At 45.7% G+C, this 16,668-nt stretch overlaps 1 pseudogene; it reads left to right on the top strand.

Annotated features, from left to right (window-relative positions):
• The first annotated feature begins 673 nt into the window (after positions 1-673).
• Positions 674-11,869, top strand: LOC149329529 (uncharacterized; annotated as a pseudogene).
• The last annotated feature ends 4,799 nt before the right edge of the window (positions 11,870-16,668 follow it).

Below are 16,668 nucleotides of genomic sequence, written 5' to 3' on the forward strand. Positions count from 1 at the left end.
TTGATTTTGACATCAATTTCACACGGTACAGACTAGATGTGTGCAAATCTTTTATTTTTCTTAAATACCACCGGAATGCCAGAAGGATTTATTGCTCTTAATATCCTAAACTAAGACTGTCGGTTTTTAAGTCGTGCCTTGGTGGCGAACACTGTAGCAATCCGATCATACCACTACTCTTTCAACATATGTATATTGGGACAGTTCTGAACGGAAAGTTTGTCCTTTCGCTGGCATCGAAATTCCTGCATGGACGAGATGCAAACCGCGAAAATCAAACCCGCGCATCTCGGCAGCAAAGTTGCAACCACGAAATATTACTATTTAGTGTTACAACGCCATGGCCACTCAGCGCCAGCTGCAATTCACACCGAGTATCTTCATGTTGTAATATGTTGTGAAATTTTATTTCCGCCATTAGGCAGGGAAGAGAAATTTGTTACTCGATTGATTCCTTCCGAAAAAAAGCCGCCTGAGTTACAGCTACGTATAAAGGATGTTGTGGATGCAGCTCTAGAGATAACGAACGCCAAACAGGCGCAGCAGGCGATAAGTTCCGCAAGAGGCAGCGGATACCGCTCTGCTAGTTGCCCCAGCGACCGCCTACAAAACAAAATAGATAAGATCCCGCACGGCGAAGCCGAAAAAATTGCAGTTTTTCAGACGGCGGGGCGGCGAGCGCACGCGAAGAGTGATGCCTCCTGCCGCTACTCAATACACGCTCGTCGGCTTCAGCCCGCACCTCGACTGGAGGCCTCTGACTTTCGTGAAGACCATTCCGGCGAACAGGGTGTGCAGTGCTTGCGGACTGGTGCGCAAGAGGACCGCATTGCTGTCCTGCATGCACGTGCTGTGCGACTCGTGCTACGAACAATGCGCCCAGGAAGAGATGCACGTCTGTCCGCTCGATGGCTACGAGTGGCACGACGAAGAGGACGTCGACTGGAGGGACTTTCCTCTAGATGAGTTGCAGAGACGAGAGGTTAGTCAAGGAACTTACGCCCTTCTTTTTATCTTGTACTATCGTTCCCCGTTTCTTTTTGGCAAGAAATCACTCTTACAATGTTTGCAAAAGAAATTGCAGTGCCACACGCGGGACAAGACATAGGCAGATGGAACCAGTCGCTCTGACTGTTTACCGAAAGGTTTAGCTCCATTTTTGTACAGCGCAGTATTGCGGTTTGTCTTGGTAGCGCATTCTTACGTCTGTTATTTTCTTCTCCGGTGTGCTCCGCTTTAAATTCCCTAGAGTACTTGCCTTAACTCCCGATGTCCACGTCAAAATGTATACATGCAATGAATAGAAACCAGCCACCGACAGGAGAGTTTGCGGGATCATTCAAACGAGGACACCGCGGAACGATTTATGTGTATCCTAACCTTAACACGGCCCGCACCAAGACACCGTCTGGAAATCTTCGCCACGCAAAATGTGTTCCGTGCTCTTTAATTCGGGATCGCCACTCCAGAAGTTAACCTTTGTTTTTCATTTTCACGCAAAACAATCAAGTTATTTGCCTTCTTTGCCAATTTCGCTTTCGTTTTATTCTTTCTGCAAGCACCGGTTTTCGTTCAGTGCGTTTTTATTTTTTTCTCTTTCTTGTATGCGAGGAATGCATGTTGCGGAGAAAAAAATACAGCTACATCATGCAGTAAGCGAGCAGCGATAACCACTCTGCAGTCGCGTGTGCTTTCACTGTCCGATGACGACGGCACCGATGGTGACGAGGGTGTGGGTGCATGTGGGAAGAGCCGGGGAGACGAGGCTGTCTAAAGCAATAGCTTTCACCGCTCCGCGTAATCTCGCTGATTTCGGCGCTGTGTGCGGTGATAGGCCGCTTAAGTACTGGCCTTTCGACAGTGCCCGATACAGTTAAAAATGGCTGGCTGACCTTGCATGGCGCTGTGGAAATGCTTGAATGAATGCTGATCTCATTTACTGATTATTTTGGACGCTGAATAGATAGGATACACTAAAGAAGCCGTACTACAGAGGCGCACAGATTACTCGGACGTCTCGAAGCTTTGAAGGAAAGGACACGTCATCATCATCATCATCGGCCTGACTACACCCACTGCAGGGCAAATGGCTCTCCCATGTCTCTCCGATGAACCCTGTCCTTTGCCAGTTGCGGCCATAGTATCCCCACCAACTTCTGAATCTCATCCGCCCACCTAACTGTTACGTTTGCCTTCTCTTGGAATCCACTCCGTTACCCTTAAGGACCGCTAAGGTTATCTTGCCTTCGCATTACATGCCCTGCCCAAGCCCATTTCTCCCTCTTGATTTCAACTAGGATATCATTAACCCGCGTTTGTTCCCTCACCCACTCCGCCCTCTTCCGATATCTTAACGTCACGTCACAAGGACACGTATTTCTGCAATATTTAAGGCACTGTAAGGTATGGACCGAGTTTCGCCTAACACGCTCGCATTTTTTCTGGTTTTCCCGAGTATGTGAGTGATCAAAAGTGTGTGAAAAAAAGTATTTAGTAGGTAAAGGTGATCATGGTGCGTAATATTTTTTCTTATGTCGCGCTAAAAGAGACAAAAAAAGCTATGGTTATGAGCCTTCTTATCCGCGAAGGTTCGAGAGGGACGCAAACAGCACAGGTAATTGACCCAATATTAGAAATGTATTGAAAACGGGTTCAGTCCTACAGAGAACCAGAACGAAACCATCCATTTCCAATATTGGGCCGATTGATTATGCTGTTGAGCCGCCGCGGTGGCTCAGTGGCTATGGTGCTCGGCTGCTGGCCCTAAAGACGCGTGTTCGATCCCGGCCTCGGCGGTTGAATTTCTTTGGAGGAGAAATTCGAGGCCCGTGTACTGTGCGATGTCAGTGCACGTTAAAGAACGCCAGGTGGTCGAAATTTCCGGAGCCCTCCACTACGGCGTCTCTCATAGCCTTAGTCGCTTTGGGACGTTAAACCCCATAAACCAACCAACCATTATGCTGTTGAGTATAGTTTAATGCTGTGCCTCAATTGACAGCCACAGCCCGCTACTCTGAACGTTTGTAATGCTAGATGAGGTAAAAAAAACCATGGACAACACGCCCTGTCAGTCAGGTGCGCTGACGACTAGAGGGTAAAAAAGTCCCTATTTCTGCTTTTTCGCGACGAAAAGACCCCTCTGTTTTCATCTTTCTGCTGTCGTGGTCCACCGCAATACAGTACTGTATGCAGTAGAGTGCACCTTTTTCGTAAGAAATCAAAGCGACTGGGTAAGCGTGTTGCCGCTATTGTCGCAAGCACGTTTTTCATTTCATTTCATTTCATTTCATTTCATTTTATTACCTTAAAGGCCCCTTAAAAGGGGTGTTACATAAGGGGTGGCAAGAATAAAAGCACAAATTCACAATGACAGGAAAGTTTCTACATTATCAGTGAAAAGTCGTGGGCAGGTGATGATAGCAACGTTGTTTGGAAGGCCGTTCCAGTCTGCGGCTGCACGAGGAAAGAAGGAATTAGAAAAAGTGACGGTGCGTGATCGTGGACGGGAAACTTGTAGGTGATGGCTGGTGCGGTGAGATATGCGTGCGGGTGGAAGAATATAAGGTGCGATGTGCATAGGGCTGTGGAAGAATTTGTGAAATAAAGACATGCTGGCAATGCGACGGCGGAGCGATAAGGGTGATAATCCGGATGTTGTTTTTAAGGACGAAACACTGATGTCATAAGAGTAGGCTCAATGAATGAAACGAGCAGCGCGATTCTGAACAGATTCGAGGGCATTGATGAGATATGCTTGATGAGGATTCCAGATGGGCGACGCAAATTCTAGTTTGGACCTGACTAATGACTTGTAAGCTAATAACTTGACATGATGGGGAGCATGATGAAGATGGCGCTTTAGGAAACCTAATGTCTTGTTTGCTGACGATATTATATTAGTAACATGCAGGCTCCAAGAAAGATCGCTAGAAATAGTTATGCCTAGATACTTGTATGATTGAACTAGTTGTACGGGAACTTCAGATATTACGTAAGAGAAGGTTAAAGGATTAAGGCGACGGCTAATGGATAAAAGATTACACTTACGTGGGTTAAGTTCCATTAGCCATTTATTACACCACTCCTGAACGGCATTAAGATCATTTTGAAGAGAAGATTGGTCAGCGGTGGTGAGAATAGCACGATAAAGTAAACAGTCGTCAGCGAACATGCGTATGTTAGGTGTTACATTTGAAGGCAGATCATTAATGTATATAAGAAACAGTAGTGGGCCAAGCACAGATCCCTGAGAGACGCCCGACGTTACTGAGAGTGAGTTAGAGTTTTTATTGTTAACGGAGACAAACTGCGAACGATTAGTCAAAAATTCTTCGATCCACTTCAAAATATAGGGGTGCAAATTTAATCGAGAAAGTTTTATCAGCAGGCGTTTATGGGGTACTTTATCAAAGGCTTTGGCGAAATCTAGAAAAATGATATCAGTCTGTAGATTAGAATCAAGGTTAGCATGCAGATCATGAATGAATGTGGCGAGTTGGGTCTCGCAGGAGTAACCCCGGTGAAACCCGTGCTGAGCAGAATGGAAGAAGTTATTCGAATCAAGGAATGTCATGATGTGGGTATAGATGACGTGTTCCATGATTTTGCACGGAATACTAGTTAGAGAGATGGGGCGGTAATTAAGCGGGGAGTTCTTGTTACCTGATTTGTAGACTGGAACGACCTTCCCATTTTTCCAGTCTATGGGCAGTTGACCTGTGAAGAGTGACTGAGCGAATAACAAGCACAACAGAGATGAACATATATCTTTGGTATTAATCAGTATTTTAGCGTTGATATTGTCAATTCCAGCAGAGGATGATATTTAATGTTTTCTATTAGTGACAAAATTCCTGCAGAAGAAAATATAAGAGGAGGCATAGTATCTTGAATAATTGGGGGGTTTGGAGGAAATGTCGGCTCTGTTTCATTAGTAAACACGGATGAAAAGGCTGTGTTGAACATGTTGGCGCATTCAGTTTCAGAGACAGTTGCACCCGAAGCATCAGTGAGGGAAACAGTGTCTGTGTGCTTAGGGTTAATGACTTGCCAGAACCTACGGTGGTTAGTTGACAACATTTTAGGCAGATCGGAGTTAAAAAAAGTGCGTTTGGCTTCTCGAATACTTGATAAATAAGTTTTTTCGGCTGCATAATATTTGTTCCAAGCGTTCTGACTACGAAGCAACTTGGCTGATCGGAAAAGACGCTTCTTTTTATTTTCAAGACGTTTGAGTGTATTTGTGAACCATGGGTTTTGAGGGTTATTTCGTATATTTATGTTTGGAATAAACCTGTCGACCAAATCTTCGATTTTCCTCTTAAACAAGGACCAGTTATCATGGATGGATTTTTGATGAAAGCTGGATTGAAATACTGGTGAAAATGCGCGAAGTTCATTATTTATTGCTGTGTAGTTTCCTTTATCGTACAGTCGGATAGTTCGTTTAGTAGTTACGCGTAAGGACGGTTTAATCGTGAAGCCGGCATGTATGACGTGGTGATCGCTGACGCCTGGTAGATACGTGATGATATGAACGCATTCAGGATTATCCGTTAATATTAGGTCCAGGATATTAGCGCAGTCTACAGTTACACGGGTTGGTTCGGATATAGTTTGAACGAGGTTAAAATTAAGGCAGACGTCTAGAAATTCATTAGCATCCTTATTACCTGTAGCAGTTAGATTATGCCAGTCAATGCTCGGAAAATTGAAATCTCCGAATAGGAGAGTGCAGGTGTTAGGGTGCTTAGCTTTAATTTCATTTAATGCGTTATGAAGTTTTCGAGGGAAGTCTGGGCAGCTAGGAGGCCTGTAGCAAACGCCAATCACGACTGATGTAGGTGAGGCATGGCATAAAAGCCATAATATTTCTATATCTGATGAAAGGTGAACAGCTGAGCATGATAGATCCCGAGCGGTTGCAATCAGTACCCCCCCTCCCCTTCGATCTGGGCGATCTTTCCGAAAAACACTGACATTAGGCAAGTCAGCAAGTACTTCACTATCAGGAATGTCACTGTTCAGCCACGTTTCCGTCAAGACTAGTATGTTGCTAGCAGATGAAGTGACAATATGGGAAATAATGTCGCGCTTTGAAATGAAACTCCTCACGTTAGTAAAGATCGCTGACAACGAAAGTGCTTCTTGCTGTGCATGCTTCGAACGACCTGTCGATAGGTGCTGAGATGGTTGCTATTTCACTTCTTTTACTGTTTGTGATGATTCATAGAATATGTAGCGTTTGGGACCAATATGTAATGTTTTGAAGCGCAAGGAGAACTTATCGGATACTGATTTGGCAAAGGTTACAAGATGTTTGCGGGCGTTACGAACGGGAAGGGAAAAGTCTTCGCCAATACTGTAGTTGGTGCCTTTAAGCTTAGTACCTAAAGAAAGGATGCTTTCTTTAGTTTTCGATAAGGTGAATTTAACGATGATTGGCCTAGTGCGATCAGTTGAGTGGCGCCCGAGGCGGTGAGCACGCTCGATTAGATTGGGTTCGATGGCAAAATCTAGTTGAGTGGAGCAATGACGAATGACTGTTTCTTCCGAGTCTGCATACGTTTCAGTGGGGTTAGTGTCAGGAATATTGTAAAATATGAGGTTGTTACGGCGAGAGCGATTTTCTGCATCGTCGATGCGTGCTTCAAGTTTGTCGATCTTACAGGTAAGTTTGGTGTTTAAAGTTTTCGGGGCGTCTATCTCAGAATGAAGACTGGAGAGTGTGGCGTAGTGTGATTCCAGGGTGTCCATGCGCTTGTTTAAGTCGGTCAAGGTTGTTTCGGTAGTGTTTAGTTGATCTTTAATGTCCTGTAGATCGGAAATTAACGTAGCTTGCCCGGTAGTTAGTTTTTGGAGCTCGGAAAGTATGCAATCGTAACGGTCGGGGCCTGGGTTAGATTCGACATCGCCTGACAATAGTAAAAGAAAACGGAGAACACGTGAACACTCGGCAACGATACTACAGCAGCACTGAGGGCTCGGCAGCTGCATTAAAAAGTAGTTACTGGTTCTTTTAGCAAATAGGGAAAACTTGTTACTAACCTGCAGAGGATTAGTAGTCTGTGCTGACACACAGCTACCGAGCCCACAGAGCGGCGGCGATGACAGCATGGGCTTTATATGCCTGATAAAATTATCAGATGTTGATGTTCCTGGCGATGGGGCTGGCCACTGGTGGTCCAGGATGACGTACTCTGGCGGCGATGAGGGCAGTTGATGGGGTAGCAATGGTGATGGGGCAGGCGGATAAAAATAGTCTTCTTCATGATACTTCACGGCGGCAGTAGACACTGATGAACAGGAGGCAGACGGTAGAGCGGCGAAAAGCAGTTTCAGGGCGAGGGTAAACACCTGCATTGCGAAAAGCAGAGGATTAGTAGTCTGTGCTGACACACAGCTACCGAGCCCACAGAGCGGCGGCGATGACAGCATGGTCTTTATATGCCTGATAAAATTATCAGATGTTGATGTTCCTGGCGATGGGGCTGGCCACTGGTGGTCCAGGATGACGTACTCTGGCGGCGATGAGGGCAGTTGATGGGGTAGCAATGGTGATGGGGCAGGCGGATAAAAATAGTCTTCTTCATGATACTTCACGGCGGCAGTAGACACTGATGAACAGGAGGCAGACGGTAGAGCGGCGAAAAGCAGTTTCAGGGCGAGGGTAAACACCTGCATTGCGAAAAGCAGAGGATTAGTAGTCTGTGCTGACACACAGCTACCGAGCCCAAAGAGCGGCGGCGATGACAGCATGGGCTTTATATGCCTGATAAAATTATCAGATGTTGATGTTCCTGGCGATGGGGCTGGCCACTGGTGGTCCAGGATGACGTACTCTGGCGGCGATGAGGGCAGTTGATGGGGTAGCAATGGTGATGGGGCAGGCGGATAAAAATAGTCTTCTTCATGATACTTCACGGCGGCAGTAGACACTGATGAACAGGAGGCAGACGGTAGAGCGGCGAAAAGCAGTTTCAGGGCGAGGGTAAACACCTGCATTGCGAAAAGCAGAGGATTAGTAGTCTGTGCTGACACACAGCTACCGAGCCCACCACCATAATCATATAACAGTTGTCTTTCAAGAGGAAGTGCCATTGCAGCTGAATTATTTCTCTAAAAGTGAGAATGGTTTCGGTCCCGACGGAAGGCACATAAACAAAACGGATTAAGCCACGATATTTTTGCCTACGGGTATAGAACACACGTCTGTTGCAGGGTTGCTCAAATAGTTTGAATTCATTAATGCTTCAAAAGATGAAAATCTTATCTTTTCCCTTTTCGTGTATCGTATCCCGTGATCAACACATAATACATTTAGGAGGTAATGTGATTATCGAAGTTTACTTTTCAGAACCCTACCATACAAACCGTTGTTTTCTACTCTTCATAATGAATTGACGTCTGGTGATCAAGTACGGTTGTAGGTTTACATGAAATAAAAGGCAATCAGGCATTCCTTCATTCGGTAGGAATCTCGTCGTTGCGTTTCTCTGACTGATGTTCCAAGAGGCGTAGGTGTTTTCTTGAGCTGTCTTCTTGGTCTACCACCTTTTCAACGCTTTCTACCCAGCTTACGAGTACCTGGACAGCACGGTATCTCATGATTCTACCTGTGCGACCATATATACAGCGCGCACATACAAGGCTGTCCCATGCTCTGAATTGGCAAACACCTAATTTCCTGTATCATATCTATGCCAGCTTTACTAATCCTTCCAAGTCCACCTCAAGAACAATATTCCTCCTCGCACATATGTACCCACTATTAAAAAAATTTGCTCAATACGTGCTCTGTCTAGAATGTAGGCTTGAAATTGCATCGGTACTCTCCTGATGTTGAGGTTTGTTTGAGCCTGCATTTATATCTAGGTTAAGCGGCGGGCTCCCACAGAATAATATGCTTTATCTTGGCGATACGCTTCCTTTCTTACCTGTAACCTTTTTGTTTCCTGCCGAGAGCAGGTGGACCACATGGATGTCCTGTACTAGGATTTACGCTGCTTTGTATGCACGGTGCGCAATGTGTCATCATCAAACTAGTCTGGGCTTATAAATACGTGGGTGATATTTTTATGCAGGGCGATGTTCTATTGTAATTCACGTCCCTCTGTGGACGGACGGACAAAATTACCGCAGGTTAATCGTTGCTGCCCGTTGCATTGGAGTACTGCAGGAAATGCAGCGAGGCATTTGAATGTGCAGTAAGGTTGATTTTCATTGCGCTAGTTCTCCGAGGGCTCCCATAGAGGCGAGTGTATTATTGGAGGAAATCGTCCTAGTCCAAAATTCTTTTCTCTTCCTATTCGAAGCTCACAAAGACATCGTAAAAAGCCAAACCTTCTCTCAACGCTGCCTTATATGCCGCATGCGCGCAAATAGAAATGGATGGTGTCTACTATTGTTCGCTACTGCTACTTGGTTTGGTTTGGTTTATTGGGGTTTAACGTCCCGAAGCAACTCAGGCTATGAGAGACGCCGTAGTGAAGGGCTCCGGATATTTGGACCACCTGGTGTTCTTTAACGTGCACTGACATCGCACAGCACACCGGCCTCTAGAATTACTGCTATGTACGTCAGTCGCCAGGCAGAAGGAGCTAAATCAGGGCGCATAGGGAGGACAAAAATTGTGATATAGGGGACAGGAGTGTGCAAATATAACACTATAATTTACTTCATGAATTCCACTACTAGGAGTCGGAGTGAGTGGACGCGTAGAAGTGAAAGCGCAACCGTGTCTTTGCCATTCCTGTGTTGCAGCTATAAAATTGTAGATTTTGAAGAGCAAAGCTGCAAGATCCTGCTGCCCCTGCGCCCAACCAAGAGCTGACGTGAAATCACCGCAGGAATCACCTTAAAAACAAAATTAAGAAATCAATAGTTGGAGACGTAATAGATTTCAATGAAAATACTCTTGTTCGCCTTGCAGGTCAAGTGCTGGAATGCAGAACAAGGTGTCCAGCATGTACAACTGCTTCCATGATCGCCCACCATTTCCAGCGGGAATGTGTGCACCATTCTACTCGCTGCCCGAAGTGTTCGAACGGCGTCCTCTGCAGCGAAGTGTGCGCCCACCTCAGATCGGGAACTTGCGGCTCGTTGACTGACGCCTCTTTGGAATTCCAAAGCAATTGCGACCTCAAGGATGGCAATGCGTCTTTTGCTACTTTCAGCGAAGCATTTCAAAAGAAGGCGGATGAAGTGAAGGGCTGTCTCGAAAGAATCACTGCTGATAATAGCACGCACGGTGACAAGTTTAACGAAATTTCTCATGATATCAACGCATTCAAAGAAGCCTTAAGACAACAAATCCTAGCGTCGAACGCGGAAATTAAAGAATGTTTGACCACATGCACCGACGCCGTAAACAATAATTCCGCAGGGGTAAACCGAATAGAAAGAGCACTGACAGATCACTTAGATAACATTACAACGGAAACTGCAGGAAGCGTTTCGCAGATCACAGCTGCCCTGGAAATATCCAGAGCAGAAGGGAGGCAGAGTGGTCAGAATACGTTGGAGCGCATCACAAAAGTGCATACACTGGCTCAGCTGCAAGCAACGCGGTGCGAATTTTTTGTAAAAGATGTGAAATCTCTCGAAGAGGAAGCGCTGGAGGAAGGCGATGCTTGGTATTACAATCAGCGCGTTTACCTGCGTGGTTATTGCATATCACCAGGCCTAGTTTTCAGGAAGAAAGGCGACTCGGTTACTGTGCATATTTGCTTAACGCTGCACACAGGCGACCTGGACGGCGTTGTTCTGTGGCCATTCGAGCAAAGAATCAAGCTGAGCGTCGTTCACCCGGAGGGAGGCACCGAACATGAGGTCGAGGATAAAATAAGACGTTCTGCGGAGTATTACCAAAAGCCCGAAACTTCAAGCAATGGTCGTATTTGTCTCCTGATGTCGTCGTTTGTCTTAGCGGATCTCCTGAATGACGGCTTTGTTGAAGACGACAAGCTTCGTGTCAAGTGGGAGCTCCTGCCTTGAGTTTCTCTTCTAATGGCACAGGGAGAAGGAAGTGGCGCATGTCCAGGGCATTAAACGTTTTTTTCTTTTTAATACTACAAACATTTAATGAAGCTCTGTGGCCATTGCAATATTTAACCTTTTTTTCTTTATAATAAATTTGCCGTTTAAATGCCAGTTACCAAGGTGTGCATTCGACGTCATTGCTCCTTTGCCCTTCCTAACACTGCTTTTTAGCATCTTATAATTTCCGTTGCCACTCAGAAATTTTGTTTGGAAATGAATGCTTTCACTTCTGCTCATACCCAGTTTCACATCGATAGCTGTGTATGCCATATTTCTGGGAATAAAAGGAGCCTGCGTGTTCATAATATTTTTGAAAAGAATACAGCGACGTTCTTGTGTTAACTGAAGGAAAAACTATCCTTATGCCATGTCTACTCTCGTATAGGGCAAACCAAATCATTTTATAAAAGTGTCCTTTAAACCTGCGGACGACCAATACTTTCATCAAACAAGGGCAAGACCCAAATCCGGTTACAAACGCGGAAAAGATAGAATAAAATTCCGGCAATAATATTCCTTTGGAAAGTCCTTACTTCTGGCCGCCACTTAGCTTTCACACATTATACGGTGATTTAAATGAGCGGTGCTTGCGACAGGCTTTGCGCACCCCCTTTTTGCAGAGACGCTGTGGTGCATCAGTGGTTATCGCGTCCGGCTACTGACCGGAAAGACGCGGGCTCGGTCCCGGCCGCAGGGCTCAAATTTGATTTCGATGGAGTTAAAATTCTAGACGCCCGTGTACGGTGCGTTGCCAGTCGACGTTAAAGAACCCCAGGTGGCCGAAAATATCCGGAGCTTTTCACTACGGCGTCCCTCATAGCCTGAGACACTTCGGGACGTTAAACCTAAATAAGCCATAACCTAAATCTTCATTGAAGGGAGCCGCGATCAAATTGTGAGATAAATGTCATAGCGCTCATCTTCACTGTTCAACCAACGCATAGTTTAGTGAATTTCTGCTGTAAAGGAGGCTTCTTCTAGTCACTCAGTGACCCCTCTTTTGTACGATTTTAGCCTGTCTTCTTCTTGGGACAGGAGGCGTGTAGAAATTTACATGACCGGAAGCCGAGTTCCACATGGCATAAAAATGCGTCATGTACTGAGAAAATGAGACGTAGCCCCCTAAACCTTCTAATCGCGTCGAGTTTTGAGACCATCGCCTGGGAATTCCTGCAGAAATTGATCGACTGGAGTGGCGCTGAGGATGTTTGAAGTTTTCTGCCAACCCTTAACAGTGAAACGGAGGTATTGTCTTTGCCGGTGTCCTCGCGCACGTTCATCAAAATGAATCGTCTTTGTGCCGGATGCTGTGCGCTGGCCCGGCGTTGTGGTTATCACTGCAATGTCGCAGCTATACGCATGATCGCGGCCGAGAGCTGCCATTGCTCCGCCTATGTACATGTAATAAAACACTTTCTTTATTCTCTTGTTACCAAAATAAAGGGCCAGCCATCATGGTTTATTGACCAAAGTGAGAATGAAATAGAAGTCCTGCGTCCCATGCTCAGGGGAGCGGACGCTTCCACGAATGCGTTATCGGTATCCAGGCAAAGCAGGCTATCGAGCTTAAATCATAAGCATTATAATCATCCGGACTACGCCCAATGCAGGGAAAAGGCCTCTCCCATGTCTCTGCAATTAACCCTGTCTTTTGGCAGCTCCGTTCTCCGTATCCCTGCTGATTTCATAATCTCGTGCACCGAGCTAACTTTCTGGCGCCCTCAGCTGCACTCGCCTCCTCTTGGATCCATTCGCTGACCCTAAAAGCCAGCGGTTATCTTGCCTTCGCATTACAGCCACTGCCCAAGCTTAATTCTTCACCTCCATTTCGACTAGGATTTCATTAACTTGTGTTTGTTCCCTCACCCACTTTGCCCGCTTCCGGTCTTTTATCACGTTACACCTATCGTTTTTCTTTCCATAGCTGGCACCGTTGACCTCAACTTAAGCCGAACCCTTTTCGTTATCCTCCACGTTTCTGCCCCATAGGTGAGTACCGGCAAGATTCAGCTGTTGTATGCTTTCCTCTTCAGGGATAATGGCAAACTGAATTCTTGATCTGTGAGAATCTACCATGCGGGCTACACCCCATTTTTATTCTTCTAGTTATTTCTGCATCAGCAGCCGCTACCTGCCCTAAGTAGGTATATTCCCTTAGCACTTCTGGCACCTTGCTACTAATTGGGAACTGCTTTCTTATTTGAACCCTTCCTTATTGATATTTTAATACTGACTCTATATAGGACTATGATAGCTGTGCAGTCGTTATGATATATTCCAGTATTGTCACGCAAGACACTTCTACACCCAGATTCCGCAATGCATACGTGACTCCTGAGGTTTCCAATGAGTGAAGTGCTTTCTCGTAATCAATGAACGTTATATATTTATGGGTTGGTTATATGCTGCGCATATTTCTATCTCCTCAGTGATAGTGTGAATGTGGTCTATTGTCGAGTATTTTTACGAAAGGCAGCCTGGTGATTTGGTTGATTAAAGTCGAAGGCTGTCCTCGTTCTATCTGCGATTACCTTTGGAAATACCTTGTAGGCAACAGACAGTAAGCTGATCGATCCAAATTTTCAAGTTTATGAGGTCTCCTTCCTTATTAATTATGATAATGCTACCGTTACTCCAAGCTTCTGGTAGGCTCGAGGTGATATGGCATTGCGTGTACAGCGGGCGAGCTTTTTTAACACAATCCCCCCTCTTACCTGATCCTCACCACCAACTTACTCCTTGTATTTTTCCTACGGCTTTCGTTACTTGGGCTTTCGTTACTGGCGGGATGTCCTATTGCTGTACTCGACTGCCTCTCTCAGTATCTTGATGATTACATTCGCTACTGTATAGATTTGTGTAGAACGCTTCGGCTGCCTTAACTATCTTGCTCATAATGCTAATGACATTGCCCTCTTTGTTTCTATGTGCATACATCTGGTTTTTACCTATGCCTAGTTTTCGCTTGACAGCTTTTAGCCTGCCTGTGTTCACCAGAGCATGCTCAATTTTCGTCATATTACACTTCCTTATTTCGGCTGCCTTGCGCTTGTTTATTAACTTTGATAGCTCCACCAGTTCAATTCTGGCCGTATGGTTAGGCGCCTTCGTGCTTTCGTGCTTCGGTGGATACGTTTCTGTTAATACGTCTTAACTGTTATGCGTTTCTAATATTTTGTTTTGTAGTGTGGTCGATGCTCAGTTTGCTCTTTGCGAAAGCAAGCTTAGCGGGTAGGGGCATAAAGGAAGGTGGGCGGATAAAATCGGGAAGTTTTGCGTGAATAACAGCGCTGCACAGGGCACAACACAGGGTTAACCGGAAGGACATGGGAGATATGTTTGCCGTGCTGTGGACGTAAACGTGTGATGATGATGATTCGATACAGATATTTCCGCGAATCATAAAATTCACATTTTTTTGAGCTGTCAACTACTAATATACTTGTGAGATTTAAAAACTAACAATCGGACGGTGCAATTGCCATTAGCCATCCTGCAAAGCCACCCTGCCAACGCCTTAAGGCACGAACCACCACGAAGGCCGGTCCTTTCCAGCCCGTCGAACTACCCGCTTCCCCTTTTGAAAAGATTGGAATTGACCTGCTTGGCCCTTTCCCAAAGTCTTTAGTCACACCGCTGGGTGATTGTATGCGTAGACTACCTTACCAAAGCTGATGATGTTTCGTCGTTTCTTCTACACTCTGTTATTCTTCGCCACGGCGCACCCCGTTTTATAAGTGATCGTGGACGGCAATTTACAGCAGATGTCGTGGAAGACATGCTCCGCCTTTGTGGCTCAGACTACCGGAACTCCACGCCGTACCACCCGCAGACCAACGGTCTCACCGAACGCACCAACCACACTTTCACAACTACGAGGGGGTACCCAAAAGAAACCGGACTTATTTTTGTTTGAACTTATTTGGTCACATTTTAAGCACAGACCTTCAATTCCCTTCAAAGTATTCCCCACTTGCAATGATACGCTTATCGAATCTTTCATTCCATTTTTCAAAACATTGTTTAAATTCATCTTTTGTGATGCTTGACAGTGCCTCCGTCGTTTTTTCTTCACCTCTGCAACATCAGCGAAACGCTTTCCATTCACCTATTTTTTTCATTCTAGGAAACAAAGAAAGTAGCACAGGGCAAGGTCGGGAGAGTATGAGGGTTGAGGAATAGGGGTCATGCCATTTTTGGTCCAAAATTGTCGTAGAGACAGCGCTGTGGGAGCAGGGGCACTGCCATGATGGAAAAAACAGTCACCCGACCGCCACAAATCTGGCCGCTTCCACCGCACACTGTTGCCCAATCTTTTCAAAACATCCAAGTAGAAAGCCTGGTTAACTGTATGACCCTGCGGAACAGATTCTCAATGGACGACTCCTCTCACGTCGTCGAAAAAACAAATCAGCATTGTTTTGAGGTTTGGTTTCACCTGACCAGCTTTCTTGAGGCGAGGTGAATTTGAAGTTTTCCATTGGCATGATTGTTGCTTTGATTTAGGATTCGATTCAGCAACACTTGAGTTGTCCCCATAGCATCGTCCTTGTATGTCTTTCTTAATATTTCAAGCATTTCCATTCAGCTTTTTCCGAGCAAAAATCAGAATTTCCCCGGCGCACGCTGTTCACGAAAATCAGCCATTGCAAAAACGACATTAACACAAAACAGTCGTCACTCTAAAACTCTGCCTAAACTAGTCTGACCTCCTTCAACGACGACACTCGGCTTACTGACTCTGGAATGTTCGTTCTATGCGCTCCTAGTGGCAAAACGCGGTACCACAGAAGCATTTCCGACCAAAAAATTTATTCCGGTTTCTTTTGGGTACCCCCTCGTATGTTGTCCTTGTACGTCTCGTCTGACCATCGCAACTGGGACGCAGTGTTACCAAATGTGACGTACGCTTATAACACGGCAAATCATGAGGTCACCGGGTATTCTCCCTTCTATCGGCTATATGCCCGGACTCCCCGAGTTTTCCTCGATACCATCTTCCCGTTTTTACTCAACGCCAACGCGTTCGTTGCCCAGATACTCTGCCGTGCCGCAGAAGTCCGTCGTATAGCCCATTTACGTACACTGGCCTCTCAACGCCGCTCGAAAGAATACTACGACCTACATTATCGTGCAGTCACTTACTCTCCTGGAGAATATATCTGACTTTGGACGGCAGCCCGCAGGAGAAGATTATATCAGAAGTTTCTGTATAAGTACGATAGCACCTTCGTCGTGTTAGACCGACTGAATTACGTAAATTACGTCATCGCCAAGGTGGCGACGGATAAACGCCGTTCCCGCAAGACACAAGTCGTTCATGTGGTCCGCTTGAAGCGCTGCCATCGTCGATCTGCCTTACTTTCTCGTGGACGAGAATCGTCTGAACACGGGGAAGTGTTACGCCGCGTAATGGCTGACTGAGGACTTGGAGGAAGAAGAGGGAGGCGCGCGCAGACTGATCTGGGCTCTGAGACGTTTCCGGCCAGCTGTGTTCCGTCCAGCCTTCACCTGTACAAAAACCATTTCATCCGCCACAATATATATATATATATATATGTATATATATATATATATATATATATATATATATATATATAAAGCACAAAAGGTAAACATACTTGGTTG

Source organism: Amblyomma mixtum, chromosome 9, assembly GCF_055824585.1.
Source record: "Amblyomma mixtum isolate Tamu chromosome 9, ASM5582458v1, whole genome shotgun sequence".
Lineage (NCBI taxonomy): Eukaryota > Metazoa > Arthropoda > Arachnida > Ixodida > Ixodidae > Amblyomma > Amblyomma mixtum.